This window comes from Hemicordylus capensis, chromosome 3 (assembly GCF_027244095.1).
Source record: "Hemicordylus capensis ecotype Gifberg chromosome 3, rHemCap1.1.pri, whole genome shotgun sequence".
NCBI lineage: Eukaryota > Metazoa > Chordata > Lepidosauria > Squamata > Cordylidae > Hemicordylus > Hemicordylus capensis.
This window is the reverse complement of record NC_069659.1, coordinates 129,428,402-129,456,339: the sequence shown is the minus strand read 5'-3', so window position 1 is coordinate 129,456,339 and position 27,938 is coordinate 129,428,402. Positions and strand designations below refer to the sequence as shown.

The 27,938-nt window shown below is 42.3% G+C and overlaps 1 long non-coding RNA gene across 11 annotated transcripts in view; it reads right to left on the bottom strand.

The window, feature by feature from the left end:
* The window catches only part of LOC128348764 (uncharacterized), a 210,995-nt gene that overhangs the window by 151,642 nt on the left and 31,415 nt on the right, over positions 1-27,938 (bottom strand). For 2 of the 11 annotated variants that reach the window (XR_008318306.1, XR_008318300.1), the window contains 7 exons: positions 17,500-17,577; positions 12,523-12,703; positions 10,263-10,318; positions 7,803-7,827; positions 6,001-6,069; positions 5,446-5,591; positions 3,674-4,199 (listed from right to left, as the gene is read on the bottom strand). This is a non-coding gene — a long non-coding RNA (uncharacterized LOC128348764). Of the gene's footprint in view, positions 1-3,673; positions 4,231-5,445; positions 5,592-6,000; positions 6,070-7,802; positions 7,828-10,262; positions 10,319-12,522; positions 12,704-17,499; positions 17,578-23,029; positions 23,085-27,938 lie in introns of those variants that run through there. The other 9 variants (XR_008318305.1, XR_008318310.1, XR_008318304.1 and 6 more) reach the window with 9 other exon arrangements.

Here is a 27,938-nt window from a genome sequence, read left to right as displayed (position 1 = left end):
TACCCCATGGGTTAGCAACCCATGGGGGTGGTTGGCACCCTATGTGCTCTACATCACCACTCACTCTGGGCCACCCCGGTGCCCCCCAGGTGCAGTTATGGGGCTGGTGAAACCTCCATCATTCCCTAAGGTGAAGAACCTTAAAGATGAGTAAACTCCATTAAATCTTTAAAAATCAGTCCTCTGCCCAATACCTTTGAAATAATTCTGGCAGCTTCCTTGCCCCCACTGGGCACTACCACCCACCCACCTCTGCTCTGGGCCACCCCTTTCCCCCCAACGTGAATCTGTACTTTTGCTGAAACCTCCATTATTCCCTATGGGAAAATCTTAAACTTAAAATTCACCAAAAATCAGCCCTTTGCCTAATTCCTCTGAAATTGGGGTGGTAGCTTCCACCCACTGGGCACTACCACCCTCACCCACCAGTTTTGCCCCCTGGCCATTTTTTAAAATCCAAAATGTTTCTGATTTGGATTTCGAACAAAGTAAAAAATTGGGGTGTTTCGGATTGGCTGATTTCGAACAAAGAACAAAATGGGGGTGTTTTGGATTTGGGCCAAAAAGAAAAACAGGGGGAAAAATCAAAACATGCAACCCTATTGTATAGTTATTCACATGTTGATTTGTATCTATACATTCATTTGAGGGACCTGTACCCATGTTTACATCTAAACGCAGGGACAACATGATGTATGAATAGAACTACAGTTTTCAGACTTTCCCCTTATTGTTAATTAATCTGATTGGCTGCAACAACCAACATACTTTTGCACCTCTCATATGAACATGTCAGACACAGGGTTGTATCCAAAGTTTTTGCTCCATGGGGCTTTTGCTCATCCGTTAGTGGAAGCTCTTCCATTCACAGATCAAAACTCTGAATATATTCAGTTGCATTGTTACAGCAACAAGACATGTGGGTCACATATGTAAGATCTTAAGGCTATTCACACAATCCCTGCTGGGGTAGGGAGGGCAGCAGGGGAGGGGAGAGGAAGGGTTCTACCTACCTCCCCCCCAGACGATCCTTCATGTTCTCATGGGCATGATGTCGAGCACTCACACAATCTGCGCTGCTCCATGCAGCATGGATCACTGAAGGCTGGGACTTGTCCCGGCCTCCACGAATCCCACAATGCACCACATGATGAGTGCAGTGCATTGGGGGATTCCCCCAGGAGTTGGGCACTCTAGGTGCCTGATTCCCCCAGGAGTTGGGCACTCTAGGTGCCTGACTCTGAGTGTATGCTCAGGCTGTGTACTGTCCAAGCATACACATCACCATTCCACAGCATAACTGCTAACTAAATCAACAAGCAACCTTCCTGATTCATCAGCTGGAAATGATTCCATGTGATCCCCAGTGGATCTCTCAATTCCCCAGTGGATCTCTCAACCCACATCTGGTTAAGAACGTACTTTCGAAAGCAATACAAAAGATCAGGAAGAACTGCAATATGGTCCTAGGTTAATAATATATAACTAGAAAAGATAAGAATGTAAATGGATATTTTAATAATAAAGGTTAATAATGCTGCATAAAATTGCTTAAAACTTTTAAAAAGCCATAATATATATAAAAATCCTCATACATATGCTGGTTAGATAATTAATTCAAATATCATAGAAGTCCTCGGACATATGTTGACTAGATCATGAAGTCTTGTGATTCCAAGTGAGTTTGAGTCCTTATAGATCCTTATAAAGTCAGATGCGTTTCGACCCGTAGTCTTCCTCAGTGACTTTCCATGTATTGTTCTCACAAGGGCATAGCGTCTCCAGGCTCCTTTTGATCCAAATACATTTTCATAATATTTCCAGGGACCCCTTCTCACTCAGTGGTACATATTTTTTTCTATATAGTGTTGTGCTCTTATTATAAAAGTTAAAAAATCAAAAATCGAAAAATCTCTGTGTAAACTGCCCTGAGCCATTTTTGAAGGGCGGTATAGAAATTGAAATAATAATAATAATAATAATAATAATAATAATAATAATAATGCCACATATCCAAATACAGTGGCAGAGTTCTAACATTTTATATAGTTTATAGGGTGCCAAGGGTGCCAAGTCTCAACTCTTTGCTTCCCCACAACAGGTGACCACCTTAGCCAGGGTGCACAGCACCTTTTGGCAGCATGTCCATAAATGAGCACCAAAAAAGAAGTGGACCTACATGCCAAGAAGATGAAGAAGTCCAGTCACCAAATCGGGGGGCGGGGGGAGGAGTTCAAGAACATAATGAGATGTTCCTCTGAATGTTGCTTGCAGTTCTGTTTCCCCAGGCAACAGCCTGTTGCATGTGTGAACTGCATCTACTGTAGGTGGAAGCCTGATTTTGTGCATGTATCTCTTTTGCCAAGTCTGGGCAGCTGTACTCAGTTTATAATATATAAAGTATGATGTAGGACCACCTTGAGCCTTCAAGTTTTAATACTATTAAAAACTGTGTGAGTGATTACGATAACATTACTCAGCCTTTTTATTTATGGGCCTAGACTTGCAAACTATAAAAAGTACCCCAACACACTTTCATTAAATTAGAAGTAAACTCTGTTCTAAAAATAACAAGAGAAAATGTGATAGAGTATCTCTAATTTGTAGCGAACATGCCAGATTTTTAAAAGCTTTTGGCAAAATAGTGGAACGTTTGGCTTTTATGATAATATCCCATCAACATCAAACAAATAAGAATGTGGGCCAATTATGCAGCACGAGCAGCTAAGCAATCAAGTTTTCCAGCAGTAGCTTGCCAGTGTTTTGTACCTAGTATGTGAATTATTCAAGATGCTCACACACCAGAAGCATGGTCTTTTTTATTAGTATTTGCATTCCTCCTAAATGTATCACCATATATTCAAGACATATTTTGTCTTGCTCTTTCTAATCACTTATTTTCTTTTGTTTGTCCAATATGTCAAGGCTAATTTTCATTTGCACTTGTTACCCTTGTGTATAGCTCAAGGGCTATTTACTAGAAATTGGCAAGCTTCTCCCCCACCTCCAAGCCATGTGTGCACACATCAGATTGACTTGAAAAACAGGCCAAACTGTGGTGTTTTTTTTTTTTTTTAAAATCACAAATAGCTCCGTTTATTTTGTAAGCCAGTCCAGTGTTTGGAAATCATCCACCCATCCGGCCTCCCAATCCTCAAAAAGCTTTCCAATTCCCTTTCAATAAAATGTGCCCACCCAGGATAGCAGCACAAGCAGCAGTCCTGCAACCCTGGTAAGAGCAAAAGAGGGAGATCTGATCTTTTCTCTCTGATGTGCTCATTACAAGGAGAAGGAAGAAAAGGTCCAGTGGCCCCTAAGAAGTTATTTTTTCAAAGGGCTACTGAAAGCCAGAAAAGAAATGCAAGCCAACCTGAAGAAAAATTCAGGCACTCATAATGTTTGCCTTTTCTTTGAGGTAAGAGCTAAAAGCACCTGAAACTCATTTCTGGGTTCAAGCCTAAAACTTTTGCTTGTATCTGTACTATTTTCATACATCTTTGTTGATAGAGTTAAGAGTTAATTAATTACCTTTCTCTCTCACTCCTTGTTCATGCTAATAGACCTTTATTTGTTGAATTCACTGCATGTGGAATCACTTCAAACAGAACAAGAGAAGGGTGATACTGTGGCATAGTGTGTGCATTCAGAATGGAAAAGAATGGTATTCGGTGGATTGTCACTGAAACACTTTTATTACAGAACAAGAGGCGATGCTTTCTAGCTAGAAATGAATAAAGGAAAGCTAGATGAAAAGGACATGAAGAAATGAAGAAAATGGAAGAGCATCTATAGAAAGCGAATCCAGTTCACTCATGAATTTGATTGTCCAAAAGAGAAAATATGCCAGTGATGGGATGGGACTTCAGTAGATAGAGTCCTAGGTTAGATCCTTGAGGTAAGCTCTGAAGCAACTCTTCTAGATCTGGTCAGGAAGGACTCATCTCTTCATCAGCCCTTGGCAAAATGAAATGTCCTGTACAACATCAGCTGTGAGTCCTTTAAGAATGATCTGGGGTTCTTTCAGACTGACATGCCTTTGGAGAGAGATGTCCTTCCTCCTGGATCCTGTAAGCCATCCATGTGGCTACCTTATGGCTTGGCGTTGCTTTATTGCCTATTTCCCAGCCTCTGCCTTCCTGGGGCAGTGTGTCTTGAAACACTCCTCTCCTTTGCTTCCTCTTCTAGCTAGGTTTCTCCTACTGTAGAACAGCAATTGAGAATGCCTATGTTCTTAAATAAAGTAAATGTATGCCTTCAATCATTCTTTTTGGGGCACTATTAGTTTTAGGATGATCACTTAACACAGAAAAGGAGGAACCATCAAGAGATGAAGACTGCAAGCCAGGGGTGGGCAAACGGCCCTCCAGCCAAGTTATTGAACTACAATAAATTGTGGCAGGGAATGATGGGGGTTGTAATTCAACAACAGTTGGAAGACCAAGTTTACCCACCCCTGCCCAAGCCATTCAAGACTGCATAGTGGGCAAATGTGAAATCCACAGCTGGAATTCTGTTTTCAACACCCATTCCTTATTTTTAACAACCAATTTCCACCTATAATCCTCCAGTCTACTTGACCAATTCCAATTTGTGCTACCATTACTTCAATAAACACTTGCACCTAAACATCTGGTGTCCTTAAATGAAGGCAACTGCCCATTTAAATTAGCAACCCCACACACCTGGGGGGTTCATCAGCATCTGGTTGAGTCTGGTGGTTCTTTTGCAGAAACAATTCCTCTCTAACCACAATCCCAAAATCTGGGCTGGATTTTGAGTGGGGAAGATATTGACACCATCTCTAAACTTTCTATTGTTACTGCACATGCTTTTATTACGGATTTTGTAAAACTAGCCAGACTAGTATGATTATTATTTATTCTTGTTTTCCTATTTCAGTAAGGTGCAGGTAAAAAGTTTATGGAGTGATAAAGAAACACCATGAGCCATCATCACTTGCTTGCTTGGCATTTAAACATCATTTCACAAATTATACACATACTCTCACAGATATATTCATTAATTACAGGATTAAAAATGAATTTGCAATATTTTTGCCCTTCCATACATTTATCCATAAAGGTAGCATTAACAATTTCCATAGAAACAATGTTCTTGTGTATTACTGTAGAGTTGTAATTTGCCTGAAGAGAAGCTAATGAAACATTCTAAAAATAGTATCTACATTAAAGCTCCTTTCACAGAGAAGAATCAAATCCATTCATATACATGACTACTACAATAACGTTTCTATGTCAATAGAAAATGAGGTTTTTCAGATGCCCCGTTGACATGGCACCATGAGTACAGAAATTATCGTGTATTCAGAAGACACATCAGGGTGCTCACAAGGTGCATTTCACAACAAATATACTTCCACTAAGGAGGCTTCCCCCCGCTCATCTAAACAATAAACATTATAGTAATTAACTAGATTCTGATTACCTGATATCATGCTGGCTTTGCCTGGGTCTCACTCCCACGCCCAAGAGCTGAGGTTGGTTGAAGGTGCAGTGTTTGAAGCGCAAGGTATATGGTAAGACAGAGAAGAATCTTCCCCTTTGCAGGCAACCCATAAAACTGACCGTTACCTGACATGCAAAAATATCATTTTAAATTATGTTGTATATAAACCATCTACAACAGGGCCACACAACTTCGGCCCATCTGAGTTGTGCATCTGAGGTGCTTGCAGAAAGTGCACTATACTACTTAGCATGGGTGGTCTTCCTATTCTTCTCCATGGGGCTCCTACCATAATTAAGAGGCCTGGGAAGGAAAAGGAGAAGCTAGTGCTGCCTGAAGCAAGATTATTATTTGGGGAAGAAAGGCTGTCTGATCTGTGTGTATGGTTGTGCCTACACTTTTGTGTGGGATGTGTGCATGTTTTTGCCCTTTATCATACTTCAGATTTCCTGAAAAAAGGAATGTCCATTTTAGCCCCTATAATTCTGGGCACTGCAGAGTACATAAAAAGGGTAAACACCCTAATATACTCACCTTCATAATAGCCAAAAGAGGAAATTATAGTTCAATGTGGTTATCTGATGCTTCCACAGCAAAATGTAGCTAGAACAAATACATCAGAAGAAATAAATAAAAATAGAAAATACATAAACTCCAGGGTAAACCCTAAACATCTGTAAGAATAAAAATTCTCTGTCTTCAAAATCAGACAGTTTTAGTACCAGAAAAAGAAAGAAAGAAAGAAAGAAAGAAAGAAAGAAAGAAAGAAAGAAAGAAAGAAAGAAAGAAAGAAAGAAAGAAAGACCACCCCCAACAAAAGTACATGAACGTGTGGATATTAAGTGTTGAAGAACAAAATAAATCCAGATAGCCTGTGGAACTTGAACATAGCACAGCAGGAAAAGACAAATGGACTTTATTCTGTGCTCTGTTGTGAGATTAATCACAGTGAAGTACTATGGAGAACAGGGAATGTCTTAGTACTCATCATAACAGAAACAATTCTTTTGAAGACAATCAATAATGTACTGTACCCACGTCCATAAGTTACAACTTCATTCACTAAGAAGAGACAGTTGTTTTTCACTTTTCAGATACTTCACCAAGCTGATATCAACACAAGGGCTTCCAGAGTTTGTTATTAAACTGACATTTGCAAATGTCAAGCATTTGCTTCACGTATGGGCAACCAAATGCAGAGCTTATCCATTTTTTTTAGAGAATAAAGAATGGAAAGTAAGATATTTACAGACAATGGCTCATGAAATTTGATGCCAGATTGCCAGCAGTACGTCTTTTGGGTACTGCTGGATTAGCCCTTCCCCTGGCCTTGTGAGGGGCACAGTTCTAGGGCTGGGCACAGAAGGAAAATAATTGAGGGGTGTTTTTGGCTTATCAGAGCTATCAAGGCCAATGCAAATGTGCACAAGGTATTGTTAATAGGAAGGAAGTGGAGTTCCTGGCAATTGAGGCAAAATAGGAAAAGACTATTCTTCAGATATAATGATCTAATTAATATGTGCACTACTATGGTGTACCTGGAGAGAATCTATCTATGTGGTCGCCAAGAGTCAACACTGACTTGACGGCACTTAATCAATCAATCACTATGGTGTAAGCATATCAGTTGCAGGGGTGGTTAGAGTAATAGTGAGTGCTGACAGCCATGAATGTCACTGCATGACCTTCAGCCAAACACTCTCTCTCTCTCTCCGCCTAATCTACCTCATGGAGTTCTGAGGATAAAATGTGAGGAGGGGAATCAACCTTGAGCTCTTTGAAGGAAAAGCGGTTTGTTTGTTTTTTTAAAAAGGTTACTAATAAGATTGGACCAATCTGTAAGAATGTGGTGAATGCTGTTGCATTCTAGGACATTACAGTGAAGGGAAAGGAAGTGTTTTGAACCACCACCGCTGTAGCTGCCAGAAGGCAGGCACTTCTTTGCAGAAGCCGGCTCTTCACTTAAAGTAAGGCCCCCACCACCAGCCCAATGCATGAAGTAGGGATGTGCACGAACCTGTTCGGAGGCCCTTTTATGTGCTTCTGAACAGGTTCGAACACCGGGGGGGGGGTTCGAAGTTCAAGACCGTGGGGTGCCACTTTAAGGGCAGGGGAGGGTGCACTTACCCCTCCCCCCACTTTCCCCCCACCGGTGCTCATTACCCATAAAAGCCTCTGGGGTGGCAGCGTACCTCCCTGCCACCCCTTCCCCCTCTTCAGCTGGAAGTGGCTGGAAGTACCAGGTGTGCATGTGCACGTCATGCGTGCATATCAGATGAGCAGACGCGCAACACTTAAAACACTTAATATTTTAGGAGCTTCAAAGTTGCACTTACAGCTTACAACCATGACTTGTTGTATCTGTAAATAAAATATCAGAACAGAGCTCACTGACAATTGCCCACAATGTCACAAACTAAACCATTAACGTTATCATTGTTATGTTTTTACCAACAATGCTGCATAGTTTAAAACCTTAAAATGCTTTAGACACAAAGAACTATTTGAACAAAATCCACAGTGACGTCACAGAAATTACTATCATATTTTCACAACATGCAAATCTTATGCCCTATATTTAAGAATTCCTTTTCCTATTTTCCTTCACCAACCTCTCTCCTAAGACAACCCAGACCAGCAAACTGGGCAACATGGAACAATAGAAATCATACCAATCAGTTGCTTACATGGACACACATCCTTGATAAAAGTGCCTCTCAGATTTGTGCTACTGCAGCTGTGAATGTACTTAATCAAGCACAGCAGAATGTGACTTATTTAGGCTATAAAAATAAAGAACACCACACAAGAAGTGGAAGGGTGCACTTCCCCGCCAGTTAAAGATGGTGCGTACTTGCAATACTCCTATTTTCATGGTATTCATACTGTCATAGGAACATAGGAAACTGCCTTATACTGAGTCAGATCATTGGTCCATCTAGCTCAGTATTGTCTACACAGACTGGCAGTGGCTTCTCTGAGATTGCAGGCAGGAGACTCTCTCAGCCCTATCTTGGAGATGCCGGGGAGGGACTTGGAACTAGGGATGTGCACGAAACCGTAGCAGGGAGGCTCGAAGGCAGCGGGGGTCTATCTTTAAAAGCGGGGGAGGGTGCACTTACTCCTCCTGCGACTTTCCCCCTGCTGGCGTCCATGTTATTCAAAGCCCATCGGGGCAGCAGCGTACCTTCCTGCCGCGCCATTGCCCTTGTCTTCTGGATATGACTGGAAGCTGTCGATGCACAAGCGTGTCAGCGACTTCCGGTCATATCCGAAAGACGAAGGCAATGGGGTGGCAGGGAGGTACGCTGCCACCCTGATGGGCTTTGAATAACACGGATGCTCGTCGGGGGACAGTGGCAGGAGGGGTAAAAGCACCCTCCCCCGCTCTTAAAGATAGACCCCTGCCACCTTCGAACCGGTGGAACCGCTGGTCCTTTGAACCAATTCGGAGGCCCATAAAGGGCCGCCAAACTGGTTCTGTGCACATCCCTACTTGGAACCTTCTGCATGCAAGCGTGCAGATGCTCTTCTCAGAGAGGCCCCCATCCCCTAAGGGGAACAACTTACAGTGCTCACACATGTAGTTTCCCATTCAAATGCAAATCAGGATGGACCTTGCTTAGCAAAGGAGACAATTTATGTTTGCTACCACAAGATCAGCTCTCCCCCACAAATAAATGTCTCCTCCAGTAAATATCACTAGAGGGTCTTCTCTGTTTGCTATGTTATAGATACATATTCTGAAATAACCTGTCTTGCAGGTTTAAAAGCAATGGGTGTGGGGTTTTTTTTTAGTTAAATATATTTTGCCTGCAACGTGTGGTCAACGTGTGGTCAGCAGTTCCAAAAGAACACCATGAGCTGTGTCATGTAAAATGGCAAGCTGTATACACCACATGGTGCTTTAATGTTCATATGTATTTATATACATGTACATACACATGAATCAAGATATAATCCAACAACCACCACCAATTTATTCAATTCCTAGCAGGACCCAGGACTAGGTGTGGGAGCTGAAATTTCAGTCATGAAATATGCAGGGTGATCTTCCATTGACTGATCTAACAGCCTATCTTACTTCAGAGGGTTGTAAGAATAAAAAAAGAGATTAATCTCCTATGTATTCTAAAATGAGCTGCAAAATGCAAATATAATAAATAAATTAAAAAGAAAAGAATGGCAACTCTACTAACTAATCCCCCAAATCTCCCCAAAAGATATGATAAAGATAAAATAGGGACTTATACCAGAAAACTGGGCCCAACCTTAAAAAATAGGTGTTGGTTTTTATGATATCAGCAGCTATTTCAGGGTCTGGTAGCAAGTAGTTTATCAAATCATCTCTGTCACTGACTTAATGCTGAAACTATTCGACACTCCTTCCCTCCATTATAGCCATGCTGTACTCCTTGGGGCCACCTTTATTTTCACCGTATGGCTGTGAGGTGGGTTGCTTAGCAACACTATAGTTAGGAGCACTCTGGACTGAAGCACAGCTCTTCAGAGGCTCTTGTATATAAACACTCATTTATTACTAAGTAGGAGTATCAGATTCCCCCCCCCCCACACACACACACAATCATTTCATGGTGTGAGTGAGCATCCTTTTAAATGGAAGAACTAATTGGGTAAGCTTTGATCCCTAATTCGGATGTCGGTTTCCAAAACATTTATTCCAGAAACTACTAAAGGAAACAAAACAAGAAAGTTTCTAGTAAGTGCCCAAAGCATGGCTATTAACAGAAAGATCACAGCCCCTGAGACAACTTCAATAAAGAACTTGTGCTTACCTGCTATTAGTTCTGCACTTTAGTACTCCACCAGTACAGTTCTTTAAATAATTTACCTAAAGAAGAAAGCAAGCCTTCTATTTCTATCCAATAACAATCTCACCACTTGTAAGAATCTTTTGAGAAGTCAAGAAGATTTTGTGGAAACTTCACAAACATTTTCATGGCAATGTATTTAGAAATTTTTTTGAAGTGTATTAGACAGGTTGTGTGATGTGACCCTTTTGATTTTGCACCAAAGATTATTCAGAGGCTGAAGCCAGACCAGTACAGCAAGCAAATAAGAAGCTGTTTGGCAGAATGAGTTGCAATAGCAAATCTGAATAGACTACAACCAATCTTGAAAAATTATGATCCTCTTAATCAGATTCTAAGAGTGAGACCAACCCTGTCCTTGCTGCTATACTCCATAATTGGATGTAGCTGAAACAGCTGCTTAACAGTAGGAGCAGGCCATTAAATATATCCATGAAGGAACAAATCATTGTAGCAAACCCAGATGCCAGGATCTTATCAGGACAGACTAAATGGCAAAGATTGGCCTTTCTATCTCCTGCTGGAGAGGCAGCAAGTTGGAGCAGAGACAGGAAGATGGTGAACTCCCTCAACAATATTGCTCATGCTCAGAGAATATAGCGGAACTTGAGGCTTCATAGTAGGCAGCCAGTGGTGCAGTGAGCTTTGTGGGGGCCAGGGGACAAAGTCTGGGCAGTGGGTCCCTGTCCTGTTCTTTTTCCAAAGCATGTGCAAAGCGTGGCGATGCCCCAAGCTACACCCCCTGCATCTGACTTCAGATGCAAGGGCGGGGACAGGACCAGTGCCGAGAATAGGGCTTTTGCAGCCCCGGCAGTTTCCTTACCCCTGTCAGCAGTTGGTGGAATTGCTGAAAAGGAACTCTTTTCTTCTCCCTTTCAGCAATTCCACCAGCCACTGACAGGCAAAATGAAACTCTGCCGGAACTGCAAAAGCCCCATTCTCAGCACTGGTCCTGCTCCCCTTGAGTCTTATGTCAGATGCAGGGGAGGGGCCAATGCCCTCCCCAGCCAGCATTTCATTGAAATGCTGGCTGGAGAGGAGAGGGGTGTGCCTTGCAAGGAGGCACCCTAGCAGAGGGTGACAGGGAGCCTTGGGGACACCCAGACCCTTGGGGCCTGTAGAAAATTGTGCTCCCTTGCTCAATAGTCTCTGTGCTCCTGTAGGCAGCAGCATGTGATTGGCTCTCTGGGACCACCTAGATTCACTGGTTGCATCATTAACATCCCCACTTGAACTACTGCATCTGGAGTTTCCTAATCTGAGCAGGACTTTCATTGGTACAAAGGGTATGGAATCAGTGCCTGACCTGCAGGGTCCTGCTTGGTTTGCTCCCCATGACACATGACAGCTTGTTCCTATATCAGCTCTAGCAACACTATGTAAAAGGCTCATTTACCTCCACAACTCCAGATGTCACATGCCATTATCTTCCAGCAATGCCATTTATATATCAGATTACACTGGCTACATAAGACAATCCTTAAATATAGTTCTTGGGTTGACTCCATGACAATCGAAAAACAAATTAATTAAGCATATCTTCCATGAAGAAAGAAGTACATTTTTCTTCTAGCAATGTATAACTTTTTGCAATATATATGTACAAATTTTTAATGGACTTTATAAAAACAATATTGAACATTAAATAAATACATCTCTCCATGTGTTCCACTAAGTACCAAATTTCTATGTATATTTCCCAAACTTTGCTGTACTGCACACATCACTATTTCTAGAAAGCAAGTGAAAATACATAAAAGAAAATGCAGATGTAAGGAAGAGGGAACCCTCCCACGTGCAGCTGCCTCAGTAGCAGAAAGCAGCTGAAATCTTGGATGTGACTGATCATCCCCCCACCCCCATTATTGGGAAAGACATTGTAGGGGTGGTAGAGAACTTTGCATAAACTGTGATGCTTTTAAAATTCACAGTATAAATAACATTAATAATAATAAATGTTTGTGAACAATAAATGTTGGTGTGGTGTAACAGAATAGAACTGGTTAATATTATTAATATTAATATTAACTAGTATTGTGTTGTCAATTAATATGTTTATCATATTTGTAATAAAATTAAAATAAAATCTGTTCAGGACTTTCTAGGACAAATAACTACCAATACGGACCATCCTCTAATATGATAGGCAAATTCATTTTGCTTTGAGTTTCCTTATTTCATTAGTTTTGCATTCAAACATTGAATTACCACACACCCAACTTACCTATATGTTTAAATTCCCGATATGCTTCTCCAGCTTGGGCAGTATTATTGCAGACTTTCTATTCTTGCACACCCCTTCCTCCCAGTACAGCGGAGAAAATCACCCTGCAGCCTCTGTTAAATGGAAGCTTGGAATGTATGTTCTCTTTGGCTCTGAGAATCTCAAGCTAAAAAAATAACTTCTGCAAATTCAAAGGTATATTTTTAAAAGGGCTGTCAACTTATCAGAGACACGTTAGGTGATTAGTCACCTGCCTATTAACTGATTAATTCATGAATCAATATTTAAAGCAGCATTCATATTACCAAACCTTCAGTATAGTTGCCTTTTTAAGCTGTTGAAAAAAATTTGTGGTAACTAACAGTAGCTGATATCCAGATTAAATTACTCATGAGTAGTACCACTAAACCTAATGGGATAAATTAGTCCTGAGTAATTTCAGTGGGACTATTCATGAGTAATTGTAAATTACAGTTAGTTTTTAAATGAGTAAACCTTTACTCATTTGCTGAGTAAATGAGTAAAATGACTCAACTCCAGGTAGTTTTGTAAAATACTGATTATTTATCTGTGTAAACTGCCCTGAGCCATTTTTGGAAGGGTGGTATAGAAATCAATCAAACAAACAAACAAATAATCTAAATCCATTTCAAACTGGCTTTAGAGCAGGCTATGGGGTGGAGACTGCGTTGATTGGTCTGATGGATAATCTCTACCAAGGAATTGACAGAGGGAGGGTGACTCTGTTAGTTCTTTTGGATCTTTCTACGGCTTTTAATACCATCGACCATGATATCCTTCTGGATCATTTGGGGAAGGTGGTACTGCCTTGCAGTGGTTCCATTCCTATCTCTCAGGTAGATTTCAGATGGAGTCTATTGGGGATAGTTGCTCTGTGAAACAAGAGTTATTGTATGGTGTCCCTCAGGGTTCCATCCTATGTTCAATGCTCTTTAACATCTACATGAAACCGTGGGATGAAATCATCAGGATCATGATGAGTATCATTGGAGCAGGGTGTTAATGGCACCCAAATCTATTTCTCCATTACTTCATCATCGGGAAATGGCTTTCAGACAGTCTAATAAAAGTTACAACTCACTGTTAAGTGGAAAGGCCATTCTTAATATGTTCTTGTTTGTACTATTTTAGTAACACATCAGGACCAAATTAGCATTAAAATCAACAAATGTCTCATCCCTATCAATTAAAATTGGTCCCCACTGATTAATTAACTAAAACTTTATTTGATTACCAACTAAGCCAATTTAAACTTACAGCCCCCAAACAAACAATTCAATATTTTTTTTGCACATATTAGAGCTTTGTGCTGCTTTCCCCGCCAATGATCCTTTTGAATAGTACAGCTATGTGGTAGGGATGGCGGGGTGTGTGTGTGTGTGTGACTATTCTCACAAGACACAAAATGATTAATTTTCATTGATTGATTTTCAAGTGAAACATTTAGTTTTGAGTGGCCAAAATTAAAACATGAATTCAGTCCCAGTTATTCTTACCTCAAAGACAAGTAAGCAGGGTGGGGGTACAAATAAGAATTAAATCAAAAGAACTTTTTGCTGTATATTCAGATGGTCAAAGTGAGTGGATCCATAAAGGGAAAAATTCATAGTAATCTGATGCCTAATGATTAATTCAATGATTTAAAGAATCTGACTTGCAAACGATGCTTTGGGCTGCACTGTGATGATATTGTCCCAAAAGGTGATGAGTAATTAATCGTACTTCGTAAGACTGTATGTCATGTCGGTCCCAACATACCTTGTGTTAGGCACTATTGAAGGGACTTATGAAAGAACAGCAGGAAGCCTTCAACGGTTAGAAGCACCCCTGCTGTCACTGTGTAACTCTGTCGGAGATCCAACAGGTCTGTCATACTGCTCCTTCCCTGCCCTGTCTTCCTCCTCCTCCTCTTCCCTTCCTTCATCTGCAACCAGGTGGGCAAGGAGATAGGCTACCTCACATCCACTTCCCTATGGAGAGAGTGCTCAAACAGTAAACTTGCCAGCCACAGCTTCTGTTTAAAAGGTACTTCTTTTTCCTAAATTGCCTTTTCAGTCCTAAGTGGTGTGGGTGGTTCTGGGATTCATAGTTCTGAGCATCAGACAAAACTACAAATCCCAGAATCACCAATGCCACGCAAGAATCTAAAAGGAAGTTTGGAGGGGAAATGAATGTGAGGCAGCCTGCCTCCATCTGGTCCCAAATGAAGGAGGATGGAGGAACCTGACATTTCAGTCCAGGAGCTTAGCAAGGTTGGAATGGAAAGTGAAAGTGGGCCTTCTAACCCCTCGCCTTCTTTACCTTCCTCCCCCTGCTACAGACACAGGCAATATCTTTGCTGCAAAAGAACAGTAAGGACATGGTGAAAAACATAATGTTATTGGCACAACCTTTCTCTTGCTGCTGTGCAAATATGATACACTCATGCACATTGACACTTTGCTCACACACATCCCCCTGGCTCAAGTATACATTTAAACATATGTCCATAATACAATCACCTCATATAATCATACATCAATAGCAATGCTTCTATCTTTCTTATTCACCCAATCATGCTGTCTCTCTAGCTCTAGACAGACGCTATCTCAGAAAACAGGCATCCCAAAGTGCACTGGAAGTACCACCCTGGTGCATCACTCATCCCCCCACACCCATGCCACACTCTCAATGGTTAGGATGGCGTTCATCTGAAGAGGCAAATGTCCTAACTGTGGTGGCAGGACTTTCTGTGATTGGCAGACTTGGGTGAGCTTTCACCCAGCCAGTACCTTCCTTCCCTCAGGGCCCAGTGACATTTGCCTCTCCCACATTCAGTTTATAGCTAAATCCCCCTATTTCAGGCCATGCATAGGCCTAATATTTGGACAGTGTTTTATAGCTGCTTCCCTCACAAACACAATCTTCTATAGATTTAACTAAGAGTTTATTCATAAACAACTCTATTTTCTCCTCCTCCTTCCCCCCCATCACCCGCTTTCCCTTTCTTATTCCTCCCTCCACACTCTCTACAGGATCTCCACTGGGACAAACTTCTAAACAACATAACATAAAAGATACTGGATAGAATACAATAGATACCTGGAGAGTTGCATCATTCCCCAACCAGTTTAGAGCTTTCTCATGAATACAGCACTACCACATTTTCCTAAAGCCCATCTTCCTACCCATGTGCAGAATATGGATGATTACACTTAAGTATGGATTTGGTGGGAAGGCCACAAGCAGAAGGCTTACGAAATATGGAAACAGAAAGAACCTTTCTGCATACTGAAAGCAAACAATCCTAGAGTATAGTTTAAAAATTATATAGTTAATTTTCCTAATCAAACTGGCAAAATGAAATTCCAATTAAAACCAAGTTAGAAGTCTATGCAAAAGAACTTGTAACATGTTAACAGTGTGGGCACTTTACCCACAATGCAATCCCAGCTTTATAACTTTCCTTATAGACATACAAGACATAGCTACAATTTGAACAAGAGGGGGACAAATGTCTCTGGGCCCCTGAAGGAGGGGGCACCAGCTGGGTGACAGCTTGTTCTTTGCTCTCCCCTCCCTACTCTCTGAAGGAGAAGGTGGGAGGCAGGGGCTCATCTTCACTTTTTGTCCCAGGGCTCCCTCCAATCTTGCTACGCCCCTGCAGGCATACATATAGGTAAGTCAAACACTGGCCCAGCCATCAGTATAGACCTGCCACCCAGAGATGTAAGTTTTGTAAAATATGTTAAATAAATAAATAAATAAATAAATAAATAAATAAATAAATAAATAAATAAATAAATGCTTTAGGCAAACTAGCTCCCTTTAAAAAAGAATTTTAAAAGCATATATATGCTCATATGTGGATGTCTTAAGCCAGGTCTGCACAACTTCGTCCCTCCAGGTGTTAGACTACAACTCCTATCCTCCTCAGTCACAGGGGCCAATAGTCAGGGATGCTGGAAGTTGTAGTTCAACATCTGCAGGAGTGCCAAAATTGTGTAGCCCTGTATCCTCCATGTAGAGTGCTCCATATATTTCAGGCCGGAGTGCAGGTGATTTCATGAGCACTAGCCAATAGCTTCTACAGACAGCTTTTTCCAAGTTTATGCTAAACCAGAAAATATTTGTAATTTTCTGAAAATATAAAAAAATTGCTTTTACAGAGCTCACTTCCAGACAGAAGAGATGTGTTTGTATTGAACATGTTAGGGCACTTTAAGCTGAAGAAACTAATGTTTGTGTGTCTAAATATCTACACATATTTTTAAGACTGGGATGTAAAAATGTAACGCAATCTTCTTTTGTATTATTTAATGAGGTATCCTGTGGAACATTGTTCACTGGTTTCTAGTTGTCTCTAAAAACATTAGAAAAATCCAGATGCATTGCTGAGCATTTCTTTCACATCTGCAACAACACTGCAGAAATGTGTCAAGATGATGTATTATGGGTTCAAAAGTGGCATGAGACAAATAGTCTATCAATTCAATAATGTCCCTTTTATCCCCCCTGTCATCTTCAGAAATGACCAAGTATCAAGTCAAAATAATCTTGCAGTATGGTTAAAGAATGTCTTTGCCCTAGGTAGTTTATAGGTTCTCTTAGGTAACCTACAAAGATAAAAAGGAGTTCTTACCTCTTTCTTTCTTTTCTAGTCAGGTTTGCTATGTTGGAATGCTCCTAAATTATGCCCAATGTCTGTGGCTAATTATTCAGAATATACTGACATGCTGCAGTTTGTCAAATTCTATTATGAGATTAAATTTCTCTGAGGAAACGAATGCAAAGTTTTTTCTCCCCTTTGGGGTCTCACAGAGATGGATAAAAAGCTCAGTGCTGAACTACACATTACACTTGCCATGTGAGAAGCTGAGCTTGTCCTGTTGAAAATTCTGAAAGTTCCCCTGCTACCAGGCTGAGATAGCCAGAATAGATCTTATTCAAACATGCAAGGAAGGAGGTCCAGCTTACTTTGTGTTGTTGGTCTCTGCTTATCTTTCTCCTTCACTGCGAATTTCCCCAAGGAACTGGGAGTGGGGGAGCTGCCTGCTAGGGATAGAAATAAGTAAACATAAACAACAGATGGGTCATGTGTATCTCTGCTTATTGTTGTGAGAGCCTTCAGACTCTCTGTAGGGAGAGACAGATGTCTCTCACATGGTGACTTGGTGAGCACAGAGTGGAACCCAGCTTTCAAGCTGGTGGTGGTAACAGAGCTTAAAGAATGTGTTGGACCACTAAAGCAAACAAAACTAGAACTGTCTTCATCAGTCTGAAAGAAGACAAAGTGTTTATTGTTCTTCATTTTTGTGAATCTAGTTTTTGGTTTATGTTTTTTAAATGTAGCAATAACTGCCCCCCGCCCCCCCAAAAAAATCCCACCATAAATACTTTACAATGATATTTTAGATTTTTGATAAGAGCAATCCTAGTAAATTAGCTGCCTCTCTTAAAAATCAACAGTGGCAATAGAGAAATCAAAGCCAACTATCATCCATTTCCCACTGCTCATTATCATATATTTTACAACTTGTAATCACACTGTATTCAGAAGTGATCCGAAAATCTAACAGCAATAGAACCCATAATCCTAGACAGAAGGAGCCGGCATTCTAACTAGGCTCTAGGGACAAATGAGTCTTAATTTTTCCCCCTATATAAGATATTGGCAGGGAGGGACAGCAATTTATGGAGGGCAAGGAAAAGCAATTTATAGAGGTGCAATTATGTAGCTAGATTAGTTTCACTATTATTGCCAGGTTAGTCGTACAAAATAACAGACTTATGGCCTGACAAGAGCTGTGCCAGCAAATAAATGCTTAGGATGAGGCATACTAACTGCTGTACTAAACATAGCAAGGATATTACAACAGCTTTGTAATATGGTGCAAGAGATTTGGAACAGCATATTAGAATGAGTTAATGTCTTTTCTAGCCTCATAGTGCGAGCTTTTGGGGTCTTCAGGCAAAAATGAGCAGTGCATAGGAGAATGTTTATGACCAATCAAGTTGTTTTCTGATGGCTGGCAAATGTTCTGGTGGCAACCATGTCCACTTCCATTTACTAATTCTGCTAATTCCTCAGATGCCAGAGGGATCTACTCTATAAAAGCTAAACCTCCAAAAGTTAGTTACTCAAATGTGCTTTTGGATTCAAACTTTAAATAAATATAGCCTAAGCCTTATACCACTATCCTAATGTCACTTTTGTTCTTTTTCAGTTCATCTAGTCCAGAGCTGCATAACTTTGGCCCTCCAGCTATTTTTTAACTAAACCCCTCCCCCATCAACTTCAGTCACAGTAGCCAATAGTCAGGGATGATGGGAGTTGTAGTCCAACATCTGCAGGAAAGCTGAAGTTCTACAACCCTGATCTAGTCTTATATCATAGTGAGAGGGTTCTGCTTCTAAACATAGAGTGTCATGAACGCAAGATAAGCACATCAAACCATGAGGTTACAAAGAAACTGCAGATGGTACACTGTTTTAGAATCTGGGCATAGTGAGTCCCTATAGAATCCCCTGATTCTCTCAACAAGTATATCAGTTAACCTGATAACTACCTGAAACTGCCACATTCCGGGACAGTTGTTACCAAAACAGCCCCAGAATGATTGGCTAAGGCGCTCCAGCTATGCTTTTGGCTGAAGTGGGAAAATTAGCTCAGACTGGGGGAGCAGTTTTGACACAGTATCACCCCTGCTAACTGGGCAAAGAGGCACCTTTTACCGTGGTGATTCTCTTTATTTAGCAGGGGGAGAGTAACTGGCCCTATCCACCCCCAGCACAGTACCTCCAGTGACTGTTGCTGGTGTGTGTCTTATGTTTCTTTTTAGAATGTGAGCTCTTTGGGGACAGGGAGCCATCTTATTTGTTATTTCTCTTTGTAAACCGCCCTGAGCCATTTTTGGAAGGGCGGTATAGAAATCAAATTATTATTATTATTATTATTATTATTATTATTATTATTATTATTATTATTATTATTAATTTAGCAGTCATTGTATATTGAAAAGGATGAAGAGGTGTAAATATAGTTTCAAGGTATAAATTGGGTGTTACAGAAGGCAAATAGAGTTTAGTTAAGCAATTCAATAATTTGGCTAAGGTTCTAAATGATAGTCTTGGTTAGAGGCTTGTAGTAATTTGGCTGAAGTCCTGAATAAGAGCCTCCTTGCAGTCAAAAGTGCCTTGAGAGTGGGGAAGGATGCAGAAAGGGAAGCAAGTAAGAAGGTTTAGGGAGAGCAAAAAGTTAATATTACTGATCCTTCCTAGATGCATCAGTTGCACCATGGCTGGGCAAATGTGCTTCCTCTGTTGTAAAGCATAGGGTAGAAGTGGGGATGAAGAGCGAGGGGGCAGCAGCCACAGCTTGCCTGTGAGAATCTGTAGGCTGGGGCAATTTAGGCAGAGTCCCACCAGAGTCTAAGCACCCAAATGATAGTCCGGGCCAGCTGCAGCCTGATTTGGGCCTCTGAGACTGCCCAGAGGCCCTTAGTGCACTGTCTCTGCACATGCACAGAGGCAATTTGTGAAGTGATGCAAATGGCCTCTGCGCATGTGCAGAGACCTCTCTAAGTCATTTGGAAAGCCAGCGGGGTGGTTGGAGGAGCCCCCACTCCTGCCTCTGCCACTGCAGAGGCCACCTCCGCTGCTTCCACCGCCTCCACACCAGTGGAGCTTTGTTTAAAGGTAAAAGAAAGGCTCCCTCCACCCTCACACCCACTTTAAAGGCAAAGGAAAGCCTTTTCAGGTTTGGGAATGTCCTGTACTTTTAAAGAGGAATCATAGCCAGATTCCCTTTACAAGTATACCCACCTAGCCAGCCTGCAAGCCAGCTCACAGGCCAGACTGCAGCTGGCTGGGCTCAAATGAACCAGAGCTGGAGCCACCCAAGGCAGCTCAAACCCATTCAGGATTCAAGCCAAACCAGGATAACTAGTTCCATGCACATCCCTACTGTGTGTGTCATTCCTTCAGCTGTGCTAGAAGGCAGATCCCCTTCTCGGAATTCCTGGGCCCCTGTGATTCTGGGCAAGATGAAGCATGTCCTCCTCCACTGCCCATTCTAAAGATACATTTGTATCACTCTTATCCTTCCGCTATTACTCAAGTCCCCAGGTTGCTCAAGCCAATTCTACATCTCTCTCCTGCTCTCTGACTCTTACCCTGTCATTACACAAAGCGTGTCCCAAGTTTTGCATGGCAGCATGTAAAATTAATTGGATCCTGATAGACAGCAAGAACTCAGCAGGCCCGACACAACACATGTTCACACTGTTTAGTTTTAAACTCTATAGCATTTTATAGTTTTACTAGTATTGTTAAGCCCATTGAAATAACGGGCGCTAGTTTCCTTTGTTAGAGTTTGCTATTGGCTGGCCGGGGAGAGGGGGAGGGAATGGTGGCTGTGGACGCTCATTTGACACTTGGGGGGGGGGGGGACGTTGGACCTGGCCGCTGCTTGAAACTTTATTTGATTTGAGGGTGTGTGTGTGCTTGTGTGTTACTCCGAGTGCTCCCCCCCAGTATTAAGGGCAAGATCGGCCCATGGAAATGGTGCCGTTGCCGCCGGCTCCGCTGCCCTCCCGGCCGCCCTTCCTCCAAAGTGTGGAATCCTTAGCCCGGGCCAAATTGGCCCACGGAGCCACCACCGCTGCCTTCCCGCCCGCCCTCCATCACTGTCCCGGTCCCACCCGCGGCCATTTCGGACCAATCCCAGGTCCTCCTTGCACGGCCCCACGGGCGGCCATTTCCCACCCAACAGTGCCGTGGGCCGCCCGCCCGCCCGCCCGCCTACCCGCCCTCCCTCCCAACTGCCGAGCCCTCCTTACCCCGGCTATGTCCGTCGGGCGAAAAACTCCTAAAACTCAGAGAGAGAGAGGAGCTCGCAAGCAGAGCTGCTCTCTCTTGCAAAGCCTCTGCCCGTACTGTCAGTTTGGATGCAAAGGACGCCTATTGCGTCCTTTACGGCTATAGTGTCAGTTCGGGCAGAGCCGTTGCAAAGAGAGGAGCGCTGCTTGCGAGCTCCTCTCTCTCACTGAATTTTAGGAGTTTTTCGCCCGACGGACATAGCCGGGGTAAGGAGGGCTCGGCAGTTGGGAGGGAGGGAGGGAGGGCGGGTGGCCCACAGCAGTGTTGGGTGGGAAATGGCCGCCCGTGGGCCCGGAACGGTGGTGGAGGGCAGGCGGGCAACGGCAGGAGGTCGAGTGTTTGGTGGCTTTGGAACACTGGTGTCGGCGGTCCTGTCTCCCTTGGGCTGTTCTGGGCCTGTGCTTCGCGCAGGCCCAGAACAGCCCAGGGAGACAGGGACACAGACCCCCAACGTTCCAAGGCCACGGCCACTCACTTAGGGTTTTATTATATAGGATAGGTTTTAGTGATTGATCTTAAGATTTTAACCACTTAAAGCTTTTATATAGTCTTACCCATTTTACATTCATTTTACCCATCTTAAGATAGCTCACTGCAGCTTAACAGTAGCTGCATAACAGTGTACAGCTTTTAGCTTCTCTACTGTCTTCACAGTTCTGGACATAGCCTGTTTTAATGCTGCCTTAATGCTGTTTTAATGTAATCTACTTTATGCTGGTCAAATACCAATATAAAGATTAATTGCTTGAACTGGTTTTGAATTTCTAGGCTGCAGGGATATGCAAATAAATATTTAAGAGTCATTTTGATGCTTGGGAGCAAATAATATTTATAACAGTTCCTAGATAATGTAACACTGTTAAATTTTAGAAAATTTAGAAAATTAATTAAGGCAGTATACAACTTGATTCCTTCACGTTTTATATTCTTGTCTAGCATTTCCTCCCTGAAGTCTTCCCAAATTAATATGGAAATCTATTAAAGCTAATTCATTTGGATTGAAGATCTAAATTGCTATTTAACATCAGATATAAGGTAACCTATTTTAACATGCCAGCCAAATTTTAATCTACATTTTACATACAAAACAATGTTCAAGGATGTTTCTTACACTATTAAACAATAGCCCATATGTACAAAAGGACATATATTTGGAGAGCAAATTGGAGTCTTCAAATAACAACAATAACAACAATACTAATAATAGTGGAAGTATTTGTGAACATGTGCACAGTGACATGTGCAGAGTGTAGAGTGAATGTGTACAGACTGATTTGCCCAGTAAATAAGCATAGCCAATACCTTCTCCATGCCCATCACACATCTACATATTTCTTGATTCAGTGGGAAGGCTTCTTGATTGACACACATATCTAACACAATAGAAAGTTATTTGAAATGCAACTATAGAGAAGCTTTCCCACATGTGAAACAATTCCCCACATGATTCAGTCAATTTTAACCATGCCAACACAAACTCACCAAATTGCTTGAGGAACCATTTCACATGAACAGTTTGGCCATGTAAAATATTCCAAACACTTTACTACACCTCTGAGTGAACCTGTGAACTGGATCACAGTCAGAGGACATGACTTCCAGACAGACTTGAATTCTGGTAACTCACCTTGTACATATTAAATCTTAATATGTTGCTTGTGTCTGAAGACCAACAGATGTGCCTGCCATCATAGAAGAAAATAGATAAAACCTTCAAGGCCAGCCAAGCCAGTTGGACATCTGAGGCAAAAAATCTAGATATCACCCACCCTCCATAGAATAAAAGAGCCCTTTGCTAATAGAGACCCTTGCCTCATGTAAGACCTATTACAGCCATCTTCAAGTCTGAACTTATGACCACGCGCAGATGTGTGATCAAGAAGATTGCCCACTGGATAGGACAGCTGAACAAATTTCCAAATGGCTGCATGCACACAGTGGTAAGTGACCACAGAGTGAATGATTGTGTGTACCTGTAATATCCCCCATCCCTGCTCAAATAGAAATTTTCAATGTAAATTAAGCCCTAATATCCAGCAAAGCTGAAACCATTTTTCCAGCTATTCTCAATTTCCTTATCTAGTGTAAGCTGGAAAATACTTTTCAGTCTAACTAGACCAAGATGTCCCAGAACATATTGATGCTCAAACAGGATGAACTGGAAATCTTCAGGCTTTGTTATATGAAATCCATATATGGCATAATCCTTTCTGGCAGACAAAATCTGGCCACCTTTTGAAATGTGGCTTTCTGTCAACAGAAGAGCTCCACACAACTCACAGCACAAAGCCTTTCAGAAGTACTCTCTGTTGCCACGGCAATCTGTCCCAGTTAAAATAGCTCTGCCATCAAAAGACACCTGCTAATGTTTTTTGTTTGTTTGTTTTTTAATAGCCTGAGAACCTCTGCTATTGCACAGAGAATGGAAGAAAGTGTATTCTGTGGCCTTTCTGTCAGATGAAGCCTGGCAGAAAGCAGACCCTAAATATAAGATTTCTTTTCTTCTTTCCCTTTCTCACCAGCAGGACAAGAACAACCCTTAACTTGGATATTTAGAGCACTTACAAAAATTGTGGTTATGATGGAACTCCGCCATTCAGATGTTCAATATATCAGCTAGGGAACAACTTTCTAACTTTGCTAGTTAACTTTGCATGTATAGGCAGATGATGATGATGGGCCCATTCAAATGTGAAGTTCTGAAGAAATACAGGACCATTACTAAACATTTAAGCTGCATCTTAGTATTATAAGAACTTAAGAACAGACCTGCTGGATCAGGCCCAAGGTGTATCTAGTCCAGCATCCTGTTTCACACAGTGGCCCACCAGATGCCTCTGGGAAGCCCACAAGCAAGAGCTGAGGGCATGCCCTCTTTCCTGCTGTTACTCCACTGCAAGTGGTATTTAGAGGCATTTTGAGTCTGAGGCTGGAGGTGGCCTTTAGCCCTCGGACCAGTAGCCATTGTTAGACTTGTCCTCCATGAATTTATCTAAGCCCTTCTTAAAGCCATCTAGGCTGTCATGATGGAGATAACAAAAAGCCTGGACAGCATTTTGAGCTGAAACAGAAACTAACTTTAATCTTCCCTTTCCAAACCTCCCCTTTCTCCCCACACAGTGCCACCTAGTGGCCCTGAACTATATACAACTATTACAATATTCCCCTTTTTAAGGTGGGATAACATCCCAAAACTACTTTTTTCCCATTTAAATGAAAATAACAAAATACTATAAAGCAGTAGTAGCCAGTGTGGGTGCTGTTGCGGGGTGGGGGGCAGCAAGAGGCACCTTTAAGCATAAATTAGAAGGTGCTTACCTCTGTTCCAGCAGTACCTGAAAGCTGCTCCAAGCTGCAGCACGCTACCCAGAACTCCCTGCAGCAGGGGATCAGCTCTGCCACTCACTTGGCTGCTGACAAGGGGTCGGCTCCGTGGAAGCCAGGTGAGTGGTGGAACTGATCCCCCTGCCACAGGGAGTGCTGGGCGGCACACTGCAGCTCCGAGCAACTTTCAGGTGCTGCAGGAGGGGAGGTAAGTGATCTTGATGCATAAGCTATAGGTTTCCAGCAAACTGGAGATGGTTCCTGGAGGAGGACTCCCCCTAAGCCGTAAGAGGAGGCATCAGCTGAGAACTTTATGGCTTTATTTAGATTGTAGATGAGCAAAAATGGGGGCTTGCTGAGGGCATTTTTAATATTTTCAAAAGCTGTTTTTTGTGTCTCGCCCCAATACTGTGATTGTTTTGGGCTTAAGAGATCTTGCAGTGGCCAGTTGGAGACCAGGCACCATGCTGGAAAAGTGGTGGGGCTGGGAGAAGCAGGTAAGGAGCTCCTTATTGGCTCCTTAAGGGAAACGGCCCCCACCCTGTCGCACCAGGTCAAACGCCAGCGCCCAAGCCATTTCAGTGCTTTCCAGACAAGGCACCAAACTGGCTCATGCACATCCCTAATCTGAAGCATTTACATCCTCGCACCTTAAGGGATGGCATTTGCTGAACTGGATACCGCCCAGCTCCTGTTGGCTATCCATCAAGCATAATTTTAAAAGCTGCTCTGTGACCGGGATCGCCTCTCTCAGCCGGTTGTATCCCATCCTGTGAGGTCCTCTCAGCTGGCCCTCCTTAGTGTCCCAGGCCCTGGTGTAGTGCACAGTGCCACCACCTATAGGAAGGCCTTCTCTGTGGCTGTCCCTCTTCTTTGGAACACCCCCCCCCCCCAGATTGATTCACACACACACACCCGCTTAGCGGCTTTTAGGGTCCTTCTTATGCCCTTTAATTTTTTTAAAAAAAACATTGTTATTGTTGTTGTTCACTGCCTAGAGTCTTTGGAGGAGGTGGTATACAAGAAAATTTAATAAATAAACAAACAACAGAAGTTTGTCTTATGTCTTACAACAACATGAAAGCCAAAACACAAAAGTAAAAACCTTAAAACAATTAAAAACCACAATTACATTTAAAAGCTTGGGTGAAAAGGTAGCTCTTTAATGACTTTTAAAGATTTGTCAGACATGGGGAGGCTCTCATCGCAAAAGGGAGTGCATTCCAGAGTGCCAGGGCGGCAGCAGAGAAGGCCCATCTCTCTGTGATTCTTCATTCAAAGCAGAGCATCAATATTCAGCCAGCCTCATTAACTAATGACTAAATAACAATCAGAACACTTGGACTGAGCTGTCTGGCCATTTCAGCTGTGCTTTTCTTTACAAGTATCTACCAGTATGTCAGTATGCACTGGAAGTTCAGCTTGTATTAGCAAACACAAATACATATCCCCTACTGGAAATGCTCCCAAAGTGGTTCAAATGTATGTAATGGGGGAAATGGATGTCTGATGGTCCAACATTTTGTTCCATGTATGATGTGCATGCTCTGAGCTGAAATGCTGCCTGCTGTTAAAAAGCTATTAATCACATTTGTCTTATATACTCAGCATTACCTGAAGGGTGCTAAAGGGCAGGGCCGACATCAGGGGTTGGTGTTTGTGGTCAGCTGCCCAGGGCCCAGGTCTCCCAGAAGGGAGAAGAGACCTGCTTATCCCCAAGGTCAACTCCAAGCCATTTATGTAGATGTAATGATGAAACAACTCTCCCAGCCAGGAGAGTTGATCTAATATTGCCACTTCTCTTCCATTCCATTTGCTTTCTCCCAGCAGCCTTGGATATATTTCCAAGGGCCTAATGGATATATTTCCCATTTGTGGCTGGGGTGGAGCTGGGAGGAAACTGTAACAGAGCACCATGCTTGCTACCAAAAGACCAGCTCTCCTCCCATGACAATGCCAACTGTCAACTGCCATGTGCCAACTACACCCCACTCCCACCCGCAAGACTGTGGGGTACTACTCAGTTTATGTTCTAGGGGTTTTTCCCCAAAATGTTTAGGCTCTTTGGTGTCTAATAACCTTTCCTCATAATGAATCCCTATGAGGATTCATTACACACCAAAGCCTATATACCTCAAATGCTTTCCATCAATTTGCCTGGAACGGACATTAAGTTAACCGCCTGTAATTTCCCGGATCGCCCCTGGATCCCTTTTTGAAAATCAGTGCTACATTGTCTACTTTCCAGTCCTCCGGTACAGAGTGCGATTGCAGGGATAAGTTATATATTTTAGCAAGGAGGTTGGCAATTTCACATTTGAGTTCTTTGAGGACTCTTGGATGGATGCCAGCCAGCCCTGGAGATTTGCTAGTTTTCAGTTTTTCCAGACAGTTCAGAACATAATCTCTTGTCACTTCTATCTGACTCAGTTCTTTAGCCTCCATCCCCAAAAAGCCTGGTTCAGGAACAGGTAATATGCTCAGTATCCTCTGCTGTGAAGACGGATGCAAAGAACTCACTTAGCTTCTCTGCAACCTCCATATCCTCCTTCATAATACCTTCCACTCCCTCATTGTCTAATGGTCCAACTGCCTCCCTGGCAGGTTTCCTGTTTCTAATGTATTTAAAGACGTTTTTGTTATCCCCCTTGAAGCTTTTAACTAAATGTTCCTCAAACTCTCTTTTCACCTCCCTTATTGTCACCTTGCATTTCTTTTGCCAGAGTTTGTGCTCCTTTCTGTTCTCTTCATTTGGACAGGCCTTTCAATTTCGGAAGGAAGTCTTCCCTTTCATGGCTTCCTTGACTTTACCTGTTAGCCATGCGGGCAACCTCCTGGACTTAGTGGTACCTTTCCTCCTTTTGGGTATACAATCTAACTGGGCTTTTAAAAAAAAATATGATCTTCATATAAAATAAGGTGCTCTCTTAAATATCCTGGGTCCAAGCCATTCAGGACTTGGTAATAACCAACCTTTTGAATTTGGCTAGAAACCAACTGGCAGCCGATGTAGTTCTTGTAAACTAGGAGGAATGTCATTTTTCCATGTAGCCCTGGAGATCAGCCTGGCTGCTGCATTCTGCACTACTTACAGTTTCCAGACTGTGTACAAAGGCAGCCCTACATAAAGTGTGCATTGCAGTAGCTAAGCCTGAATGTTACCAGCATATGCACCACTGTTTTCAGGTCTGTCTCCAGAAATGGACGTAGCT